Below are 11,529 nucleotides of genomic sequence, written 5' to 3' on the forward strand. Positions count from 1 at the left end.
GTGCACGGACTTCTCATTGCGGTGGCTTCTCTTGTGGAGCACGGGCTCTAGGCCCCCGGGCTTCAGTAGTTATGGCACGCAGTCTCAGTAGTTGTGGTTCACGGGCTCTAGAGCACAGGCTCAGTAGTTGTGGCACACTGGCTTAGTTGTTCCATTGCATGTGGGATCTTCCCGGACCAGGGCTCAAACCCATGTCCCCTGCACTGGCAGGCAGTTTCTTAACCACTGCACCAACAGGGAAGTCCAAAATTTTGGTGTTTATTAATTCACTTATTTTTTCTGTTTCTTTCCGTTTTTTCCTTCAGGTATTAGCATTATGTGTATTTTAAGCATTCTGTTCAAGAACATTATCCTGGGGTTCATGGATGTTGTATTCTGTCTTTTTTGGGGCTTTCTTTGTCTTTGTATTAGATTCTGGCCTAGTAAATAAATAGACTTTTTTGTCAGTATAGGCTTTATTAGGAACAATATTTGGGGCACATTTCAAAATTCCATCTTCCTTTTCTCTTTCCCAATTTTGGAGACACTGGCTTGCCCTTTGACCTCAATGCACACATGGATCTAAGAAGGGTTGTTCATTTCAAGGTCTTTCATTTTCTTCTAGTGAGACCGAGAATGACATGTTCTAAGTTCCCTAAATTCCAGACTGGAAGTTAGCAGGGCACCATCAACATTGGCTGGTTGGGAATAGCTTCTTCCTGAAATTGGAGGATGGAGATTTTATATTCTTTTGGAGGAAAGCACTGCTGACATTTTTACATATTTTATAATCGTGGGCTAATTTACAATCAAGCCATTGTGGACTTCAGTGAACTTGCAATCTACAGCTCTTAACCTGTTCCTCAAGTGCAACAAGGACCAGGGTGCACCATTCAGGATTGACTGGAAAGAGACCTTTTGGTACATCATCTCCTTAGCTGTTCTAAAAAATGCCTGGAAGCAGCCCCGAGGCACATGAGTTTAGGGATTCTTTCATTCTAAGTTGTCATGCCTCTTCCTCATGTCTGAGCTCTAAGTTTCAAATAATGTTTTAACCTATCAAATCAGGGGAAAAAGTGAAGAATTGTGTCTGTGACAAATATTACACAAGTTAAAAGCAACACTTCCCCACAGGAATATTTACATTCAGGCAGCTGCTTCTGATTACTTCTAATGGCCTGGATGACTTTAGGACAGTGTGACCAGCTGGGCTTTTTTACAAGTTTGATTTCTACAGGCCTCCTGGACTCGCATGTTGGGTCATGGGACTAGAAGAAAAAGCTTCCAGTTCTTCACTGTGTTTTTATTTACTGAAACCTCATGCAGATTTGACCCTTTGCCTAATGGAGTGCTGTGAATGGTGGGGTGGTAAGGAAGAAGATGAAAGAATCTTTCTCACAAGGAATTAGTTGTCTTAAAGTGATAATATTTGTTTCATTCCTATAGCATTTCCCAACCATTTCCCAACATGCTGCGCACCATGCTGTTAGAGAGAAATGAGATGTTAGAGAGAAAAAATGTGATCACAGTAAAAATGTGGTAAATAATTTGCATGTGCTCATGATGCCATTAAACTCTAAAAAGGAGTGGGACTTCCCTATTGGTCCAGTGGTTAGGACTCTGTGCTTCCACTGCAGGGGGCCCGGGTTTGATCCCTGGTCGGGGAACCAAGATCCTGCACGCTGCACAGCATGGCGGGAAAAAAAAACCCAAAAAACTTACAAAGGAGTAAGTGTGGACAGAGAGTAAGATTTTGATGACCATAGTTAGATAAAAGTCATAGATAAATGTTTGGAGAAGACAGACTCACACATAACCCTCCTATAGATGGAGTATAGATGTCTAGTGCTGTCAGTGTCATGCATCTGACTGTACATTTATTTGGGATATTTTTAGGACTCAGTAGCTTTTGAGGATGCGGCTGTGAACTTCACCCTGAAAGAGTGGGCTTTACTGGATCCTTCACAGAAGAAACTACAGAGATGTGATGCTGGAAATCTTCTGGAACCTGGCCTCAATAGGTAAGGACGACAACATTCCTTCACTTTGTCAGTTTGAGAATGAGTTTTCTTGCCCATCGACGTTGTTCCAAGATGTGGAACGTGGAAAAGGAAGAATGTTGGTAAGTAAACTAGACATGGTCACAGCTCTAGGCATGGACCTAGACTTTAATAGTTTTTGTGTAACTTCTAATACTTTGGAATTATTTTTCTGGGTCTACATTTTAGGGAAAACATGGGAAGATCATGTCATTGAAGATCAGTACAAAAACCAGGAGAGAAAACTAAGCTGAGTTGCACACACAATGAGAAGCAGTATCTCATGTGAGCATCCTAGTATGTTATGATATTTTTTAAAAAAGTAAACACAGAAACTAACACACGATTGTAAAGCAATTATACTCCAATAAAGATGTTAAATAAATAAATAGAAGCAAACAACAAATAATCCCTGCTTTAAATGTATTTATTAGAAATTTTTCAAAAACAAAAACAAAAGAAAGAAAAAATTTCCCCCAAATACTGTCTGAAATGTGACATAGTCATTCAGTGTTTGCAAAATATTTCTCTTGGAAACAGTATTAGTAAACCCTACCTATGAATGTTACCATTTAAATAGTCTCAAGGGTGAAGTTCTCTTGCAGAGCATTCAGTATATTCAATTTCAAACAATTCAGGCGAGGGAGAAACTCTACACTATCCCTATAAATCATAATAAATATAATAAGTATAAAATCATTAATAAAGAAATAATTAACAGTGTGCTTCTCATTATTTACAGAAGTCATATGGTTGAGGCACTCTGTGAAAATAAAGAGGGTAGTCCATGTGGAGAAAACTTCAGCCTTATTCCAAATCTCAGTCTGAACAAGAAAACTACTGGAGTAAAACCACATGAATGCGGTGCATGTGAAAAAATCTTTACATGTCATTCATCCCTTAATAGACATATGAGATGTCACACTGAACACAAACCATATGAGTATCAGAAATATGGAGAGAAGACGTATAAATGTAAGGCATGTGGGAAAGCCTTTAGTTATCTGCAGTGTTTTAAAAAACATGAAAAATCACAATGGAGAGAAAATGTATAAATGTAAAGACTGTGGGAAAGCTTTTATTTTGTGTCTCAAAACCCTTCGAAGACACGTGATAACACATACTGGAGATGCTCCTTATGAATGTAAGGAATGTTGGAAAGCCCTCAGTTGTTCCAGTTACACTTTTTTTTGTGTGTGCGGTATGTGGGTCCCTCACTGCTGTGGCCTCTCCCGCTGCGGAGCACAGGCTCCGGACGCTCAGGCTCAGCGGCCATGGCTCACAGGCCCAGCCACTCCGCAGCACGTGGGATCCTCCCGGGCCGGGGCATGAACCCATGTCCCCTGCATCGGCAGGCGGACTCTCAACCACTGCGCCACGAGGGAAGCCCTCCAGTTACACTTTGAGTGCATGAAAGAACTCACACTGAAGAGAAACCCTATCATTGTAAACACTCTGGAAGAGCCTATAGATATCAAACACATGACAGAACTGGCACAGTAGAGCAGTTCTATGAATGTAAGCAATGTAGTAAGGCTTATATTTCCCTTTGAGGTTTAAAAATACATGAAAGAAATCACACTGGAGAGAAACCCTACAAATGTAACGAATGTGGTAAAGCTTTCAATTCTCATCTAGGTTTCAAAATACATGAAAGAAATCACAGTGGCGAGAAACCATATGAATGTAAAAAATGTACCAAAGCATTCAGCTGCCCCAGTTCTCTTCAAAGACATGGAAGAATTCATACTGGAGAGAAACCCTATCAATGTAAGGCATGTGGGAAAGCCTACAGATACCAGAGTTCCTTACATACACACAAGAGGACTCACAAAGGAGAGAAACCCTATGAATGTAAGCAGTGTGGGAAAGCCTTTCTCTTTCTAGCTTCTGAGCACACATGATCATTCACAATGGAGATGGACCTTATAAATGTAAGGAATGTGAGAAAACATTCTTTTCTCCCAGTTCATTTCAAATACATGAAAGGAGACACAATGGAGAGAAACCCTATGAATGTAAAATATGTGGTAAAGGCTTCAGTTGTTCCAGTTATGTGCAAGTATATGAAAGAATTCATACTGGAGAGAAACCCTTTATTTTATTTATTTATTTTTTAAAACATTTTTATTCTTTTATTTTTGACTGCATTGGGTCTTTGTTACTGCACGTGGGCTTTCTCTAGTTGTGGTGAGTGGGGGCTACTCTTCGTTGCAGTGCACGGGTTTCTCATTGGCTTCTCTTGTTGCAGAGCATGGGCTCTAGGTGTGTGGGCTTCAGTAGTTGTGGCTCATGGGCTCTAGAGTGCAGGTTCAGTAGCTGTGTCACACGGGCTTAGTTGCTCCGCAGCAGGTGGGATCTTCCTGGACCAAGGCTCAAACCCGTGTCCCCTGCATTGGCAGGTGGATTCTTAACCACTGTGCCACCAGGGAAGTCCTGAAAGAAACCCTTTAAATGTGATAAATGTGGGAAAGCCTTCATTTATCACACAAACTTTCAAAGACATATGAGACTTCACACTGGAGAGAAACCATACAGATGTGAAGAATGTGGGAAAGACTAGTGGTCCCAGTTCATCCCAAAGGCATGAAAGGAGTCACTGGATACTCTTGAATGTAAACAACGTGGGAAAGACTTCATTTGACCCCATCCCTACATGTTAAAACTCTCATGGAAAAGAAAAAAAAAATGTGGGTAACATTAGAAAACTTGCTGGAAATTAATCTATGTATAAAGCATAAGAAAAATTTCAATATGAAAGAATTATAAAAATTTAAATATGTTTGCTAAGCCTCTTTCTTAAAGGACATCATTGGACTGTGGATTTTTACCAATTATTGTTTTTATTATTTTATTTTTATTTTTATTGAAGTATAGTTGCTGTACAATATTATACGTTACAGGCATACAATATAGTTATTCACAATTCTTAAAGGTTATACTTCATTTGTAGTTATTATAAAATATTGACTGTATTCCTTGTTTGTACCATATATCCTTGTAGCTTATTTTATACCTGCCTACCAATTACTTTTAGAAACGGTGATTGAGGTGAGGTAATTCTGTGAGTTGCCTTTCAATAGTAATACATAAGATTAATAGGTAGTTCTTTTTTGTTAAATAAGTTAATGATATTTTCTCTTTGTATTTTGAAGGCTCTTGAACTGATGGGTAAATTGAAGTGTATTTCCAATATGCAGTTAGTTTTAATTTTTTAATAACATTTTATTTGTTCTGTGTTAAGTGGCCACTGAAAAATGACAGTGTGGTATTTGTTGGGATTTTCCTACTGGCCTTGTGAAAGTTCCTTGATGTCTCTAGTTTATTAGGTATAGTCTACCTTTCTTACTGAAAAGCTCCTTTTTTAGGGTGACAGGTATATGAGTCTTTTTCCATTTTCCATACTAGTAAACAGTTGAATAAATATTTATGTATGCCTCATTTATGAAAGAATATAGTTTCCTGTGAATTATTATTTTCATATTTGGGCCTTTGCTTTATATCTTTCCTTCTGACTATAATTTGGTGAATAGACTTTGAATTAAGAAGAGTGGCCTGTGGGAATTCCCTGATGCTCCAGTGGTTAGGACTCGGCACTTTCACTGAGTGAACCCAGGCATGGTCCTGGGTTCAATCCCTGGTCAGGGAACTAAGATTCCCACAAGCCATGCAGCATGGCAAAGAAAAAAAAAGAAGAGGGCCTGTGATGGGACAAAGAATCTGGAGTTGGAGATATCCAGAGTAATTTAAGGAACTAGATTTTCCAGAATCCATCCTCTTAATGGTTCCTTGTCAGAATTTCCCAATAGCCTTACTTGCGTGAGATTTGAAAGGCAGAAGCAAAGAAGGCATTACTCAGACTTTGTAGCCAGCAGAGGGAGAGACAGATACATAGGAGCTTTGAGAAAGCAATCTTCTAGCCCATTTTCCAGATTCTTTTTCCTTCCAGTGAAGAGTGTACTCAAAACGATGACCAACTATTTCATTTCCATTTTCGTAGAGGTGTAGCTTTCCACTGATGTCTTCACTATTTCCACCTCAAAGATTCATGAGAGTTTGGATTTTTTTTGTAAGACCTCATGTATCCACCAGGAAACTAATTCAGGCTTTCATGATTGGGAGTATTTACCCTGTCCTCTAGACTATGTCTGTGGAAAGTCTAACCTGTATAGGAAACACCTTATGTTGTTAAAAGTGCTAGTGAGTATATTTTCCTGATTCACCATGACATTCACAATGGTGCAGCCAAAAAGAGCAACATGGGAGTTTGTTTCTCTGCTGCATTGTGCAGTGGCTGCCTTGACTCAGTCCTTCAGTGTGAGAATAAGCATCTTTCTCATATAGAGAAGACTGGGTGTTTTCTGTTACTTATAGCTAAATATAATCCCTCAATATGTTTTCAGTTGTGTTTGTATGTGATTAAGAGTATGTACATTTTTTTGTCAAACAAATGCCAAACATATGTAAAATGAGATATATTAATATATCCTCTCAGGAAATGAAACTTTTCTAAACCATAATATGCTAACAAATTTTCATTTCCTGAGAGGATATATTAATATATCTCATTTTAATTATAGGTTTTCAAATGATCTTTGCAGTTTTCTTCATTTAATCATTATACATTGAGTCAATATTATTGTTTACATATAAGTTCAGGTATTTTTTCCCTCAGGCAAATTTTATTTTTTATTCTTTTCTAGTTAATTTTATCATGAAACTAATTTCTCATTCATTCTTAATACCAAAAACATAGATCATGGTTTTTTTCGGTATCATCCTTCCATTGATCCTCAGAATCATACTTAAAGTCAAAGAGGCAGGTGTAATGAATTCTAATAAGCAGAATGACCACAAGTACACGTGACTGCGGGGTGTAACATAAAAGGTTGCTAGGAGTTTTGGAGGATTTTGGCTCATATTGGATGATTCGATTGCTATTCAAGGTACCAAGATGTTTTTGTGTACTGAGTGCTATGAGGAGGTAAACTTATTTTGTCATTGGTAATCGTAAACCTTTCTAGAAGACAAAAACAATGTAGTGGAACTAAACTTAATTCATGAGAAGCCTTAATTAGTCATATTAGTAAGAAGAGGGATATATTGGTCATTTCTATAGTTTGGAATTGTCACTTTTATCATTTTTAGAGACATGGCTACAAAACCCCCTTATTCTTGTCTTGATTTGTCATGGTCGCTGTGTACCTTATCTCTTCAACAGGATAAGACTGGACCTTGCAGTGAATGCAGGCCAACTCCCGGTCCTATGGAACAGCTTCTGCCTTTCCTACTTGTTATCTAAATATTGATGTGTTTCCCACAGTGTATTACACACCATTTACTATAAAGCACCTCAGTTAAAACACATGAATTCACTTCTTAGTATACCACATAATATTTTTAATATCTCCTTTATGACTCAACTAAGATCTATAAGTTTAGTTAAATTGTGAGAGAACATAAACCTAGCAGGTGAGAAAGACAGGACCTCTGTTCCAATCGCGTCTTTCTTTCTCAGAGACTGTACTCTTTTTTTATTTTCATATACTAAGGAAATTTTACTTTCTGAATTTATTTTATTGAAGTATAGTTAATTTACTGTGTGTTAATTTCTGCTGTACGGGAAAGTTATTTGCATATATACATATATATGTATACACACAGACATTCTTTTTCATATTCTTTTCCATTATAGTTTATCACAGGTTATTAAATATGGTTCCCTGTGCTATACAGTAGGTCCTTGTTGTTTATCTATTCTATATATAATAGTTTGCATCTGCTAATCCCAAACACTAATCCTTCCCTTCTCACCGATCCCCTCCCCCTTGGCAACCACAAGTCTGTTCTCTGTATCTGTGAGTCTGTTTCTGTTTTGTAGATAAGTGCATTTGTCATATTTTAGATTCTACATATAAGTGATATCATATGGTATTTTTCTTTCAGAGACTATACTTTTGATGCTAATGTTTCAACATCCCTCATTGCCATGCAGTTTAGAGTCAAGGTACCTCATTTAGCATAGATAATCAAGGCACTGTATGATTTGGTTATAGCTGTGTGAGACAAACAACTTCTTGCAGTCCCGTTGCTTATATTTTTGTGGGAAAAGAGAGATGGTTAACAAATGGTAAAGCTTTGGTTTATAAGACGGAAATAAGGGCTTTGAAGGAAAGTGAAAAATGACATGTGGTATAAAAGGCTGAGGTGTATACGTATCTCTTCTATCCTGGTATGGGGCTCAGTGAATGAAGATGTCATTACTGATCACTTATGTTTCTGCCGTGTAATACATATTAAACACTCTTCAGGAACTGCGTGAGTGCGGAAGTAGAGGGGGCAACATAGAACATCCTGCTTTCCTTGACTAACATAAAGATTCCCCATAAAGATAAAGATGTGGATGTGGTTCGTTTTCACTTTTGCAGTCATTACAAATTTTGTTTGTATAATGTGTGGTCATGAGTGTGGACATTGTTATCTGGGACTGGAGACTTCCTGTTGATTTGGACACAGATACTTCCACCATTCAATCTAGGTTAGGGTTAGGGTTAGGGTTAGGGTTGTGTTTAATAGCATTTGAGAGGATTTTCACTTTTATATAAATATTCAAAATATTGTACTATTTGGCATTTTCATTTTACTGCTGTACAGACTAACACAGTGTATACCCCATTAAGCTGTGGAGTTCTTCTCAATTGGAGAAAGAGTTGTATTTACCTGCACCATTGTAGCCCATCCTGAGTTTATTCTATGAGTAGGTTTCCACTGTACTTCTCAGTGGAAACACCAAAAAGAGCTGTGCTTCTTTAGAGGAAACCATTCAAGGTATAATTGAGATGACCTGCAGAGAGAGAGCGCATATCATTTTAAGTAATACCCTAAATGAGTCTAAAAGGAGAAGTGGGAAATTTTCAATGTCTTTCCATTGCACGGGTGGCTCGGGTCCTTTTGTTTCAGTGATCCACAATCCATAGCCTGTTTTGCTGTTCACAGGTGGGAAACAACAGTAACAGCTTTGAAGTTTAAAACAGTGAAGGAAATTCAACCTTTTCCTTTTTTAAAAAAAAATGTTACCTTATGTATTGAAGGGGTTTCATTCAAATGGGTACCACAAGAGTGTTCTTTCTGGGATGATGGATATTTTCCATCTTTTGATGACAGTATTACTATACATTTGTGAAAACTCAACAAGTATACTTAAAATTATGTAACAAACGATTTCATACGCTAGGAGAATGTTAAACTCTCCTGAACTTTGATTATGTGTTCAACTCTTTTTTCCACCACTGTGGGATCTTGCTTAGGAAGAAAGGACATGGGCCACAAGAGGCCTTTCTTACAACCCTGTCTTAATTGAAAAAACACCCTCTAGGGCTACACCTGCCGTCGCCTCATGCATATAACTAGGAGTGAAGTGGGAGGGTTCCCAGATCTCTTTTGAGTTTAAATCGGGTTCCTCGGACAGATCTATTGAAATACTGTGGTTCTGAAACAGAAAGGTGTATCCCAAGTGGGATCTTCCTGGGGACATCCTCATTTGTGTGCATCAGCATCATTTCCTTCATGGCCATCCAGAGACCCCTTCCCCCTCTCAAGCCTACTCTGTGCTTACTTACGTGGAAACATCTTTAGAAATTCACACACGTCTCACTCTGGAATATTCTTCTGAGGCAACACCAGGGAGCTGTGAGTTGCAAGGGTGACAGAAGCAATTGGCAGAACCCATGTCACAGGCACATTCCATCAGCCACTGAGACCACAGGCCATCACATGTTTACCAGATCTGCTTGCTTACTTATTCGTACAACACTAAAAAGTAACTGGCCTCGAAGTGGGAAACAAGCAGCTGTAGTATTTTTCGAAATAACACTCAACATTATCTCCCCACATTGCTTTATTATAGAGGCGTTAGCAGCCTACTATTATGCATCCAAGAGTCTTTAAACATTCCATGGTGGACATAAGTTACCTAAGGCATTCTTATGCCAGAAACTATGCTTAGCTGTTACTGCGCACAAATACAGACCCCACTGCTGGCAGCTGAGAGTCTTTGTGTAATGGAGGACCTCCCAGGGCCTGAGCTGATGATCGCTTAAAGTCAGCTTCCCGTTGGGCATTGGGTCATAAATGCAGGGCCCCTCAGGCTTTCTAACCAGAGGCCTTCTCTTTGAACCTATATTGGTATTTACAGAATAGAGCCAAACATGGTGCTGCTGGCATATCCCATCCAGAGGAGGAAGTGTGTTGCCCTGTTCTCTGATGGATGCCATCTGTTTTGAAGTAGGTCACTTCTTTTCTAGACACATTGGCCATTGGGCGAGTCACTTGGGATCACATTAGTGACCAGGTAGCTCACATACTTTATCTAGAGTGTGCCGTCACCACACCTGACGGGGTCCACTGCAGAGATGCTGCATTTTGTCTCTAGGTCAAACAGGCCATCCGAGACGGAAGATTGGACCCAGGCATCAGATGGATTAGTCAAACTCCAGGCAATCATGCTAGCAGTAGAGAATTCCCTTGCCAAGAATCAAACTCATCTGCACATTGTTACAGATCCTTTGGCCATTGCCCATGATCCACCTGTTTGATTACACCAATAACAACTCCTTATCCAAGGTTTCCCCCTTTGGCATAAAGAACTCTGAGATTAACTTGCCTCACAAAATCCATGTACAAACCAGTGGCATCCTTACTCTTCACACATTAAACCCTAATCTGAAGAGGCTCATTTCACTGTTCAGGGTAATAAATTTACTCAACTTTAAGACCACATACTTGTGCCTGAGCTCTAATGGTATTAAATGTGACCCGTGAGTGAATGGTCATCTATAACCATTTAGTGGCCTCTAATCTTTTTTTTTTTTCCAGCTGCGTTGCACAGCATGCGAGATCTTAGTTCCCCAACCAGGTATCGAACCCGTGCCCCCTGCAGTGGAAGTGCACAGTCTTAACCACTGGATCACCAGGGAAGTTCCAAGCGGCCTCTAATCTAAAGGTTAGGCAAAATTCAAGGGACTTCCCTCCTCTACCACAGCTAACTTAGTGACTGACCAATGCACCTGAGGTGGAAAAACATACCACTGGTAATATAACTGATGGACTTACTTTACAGAGCAAGGAAGGGGTTCCTACAGCTTTTGACAAACAGACTTGATAAGGCCCCTCATGCTCTCTGTTGGCTACTTGTTATGCTCTCACCATGACCCAGGATACAAGGAGCCACCAAGACACCCTAGAAATTATTGATATTATCAACTGAATTCTGGGAATACACAACACTGGGCTCTTGAAAAAGACATTCAGAGGACCTCTCCTAATGACCTCAGGTTATAACACTCATAGTGGCCTAATGGCTTACTTATACCTTGCTTTCTTCTTTTTCTTTTTTTTTTTTTCTGCCACACTGTGTGATCTCAGTTCCCCGACCAGGGATTGAACCCGTGCCCCCTGCAGTGGAAGCATGGAGTCCTAACCACTGGACCGCCATGAAGTCCCACCTTTCTTT

At 39.3% G+C, this 11,529-nt stretch overlaps 1 pseudogene; it reads left to right on the forward strand.

Moving 5' to 3' along the window:
• Positions 1–1,241: 1,241 nt before the first annotated feature.
• Positions 1,242–4,581, forward strand: LOC113608882 (zinc finger protein 709-like; annotated as a pseudogene).
• Positions 4,582–11,529: the final 6,948 nt, after the last annotated feature.

Source organism: Aethalodelphis obliquidens, unplaced genomic scaffold (genome assembly GCF_003676395.1).
Source record: "Aethalodelphis obliquidens isolate GAN/ISIS:26980383/991018 unplaced genomic scaffold, ASM367639v1 scaffold53, whole genome shotgun sequence".
Lineage (NCBI taxonomy): Eukaryota > Metazoa > Chordata > Mammalia > Artiodactyla > Delphinidae > Aethalodelphis > Aethalodelphis obliquidens.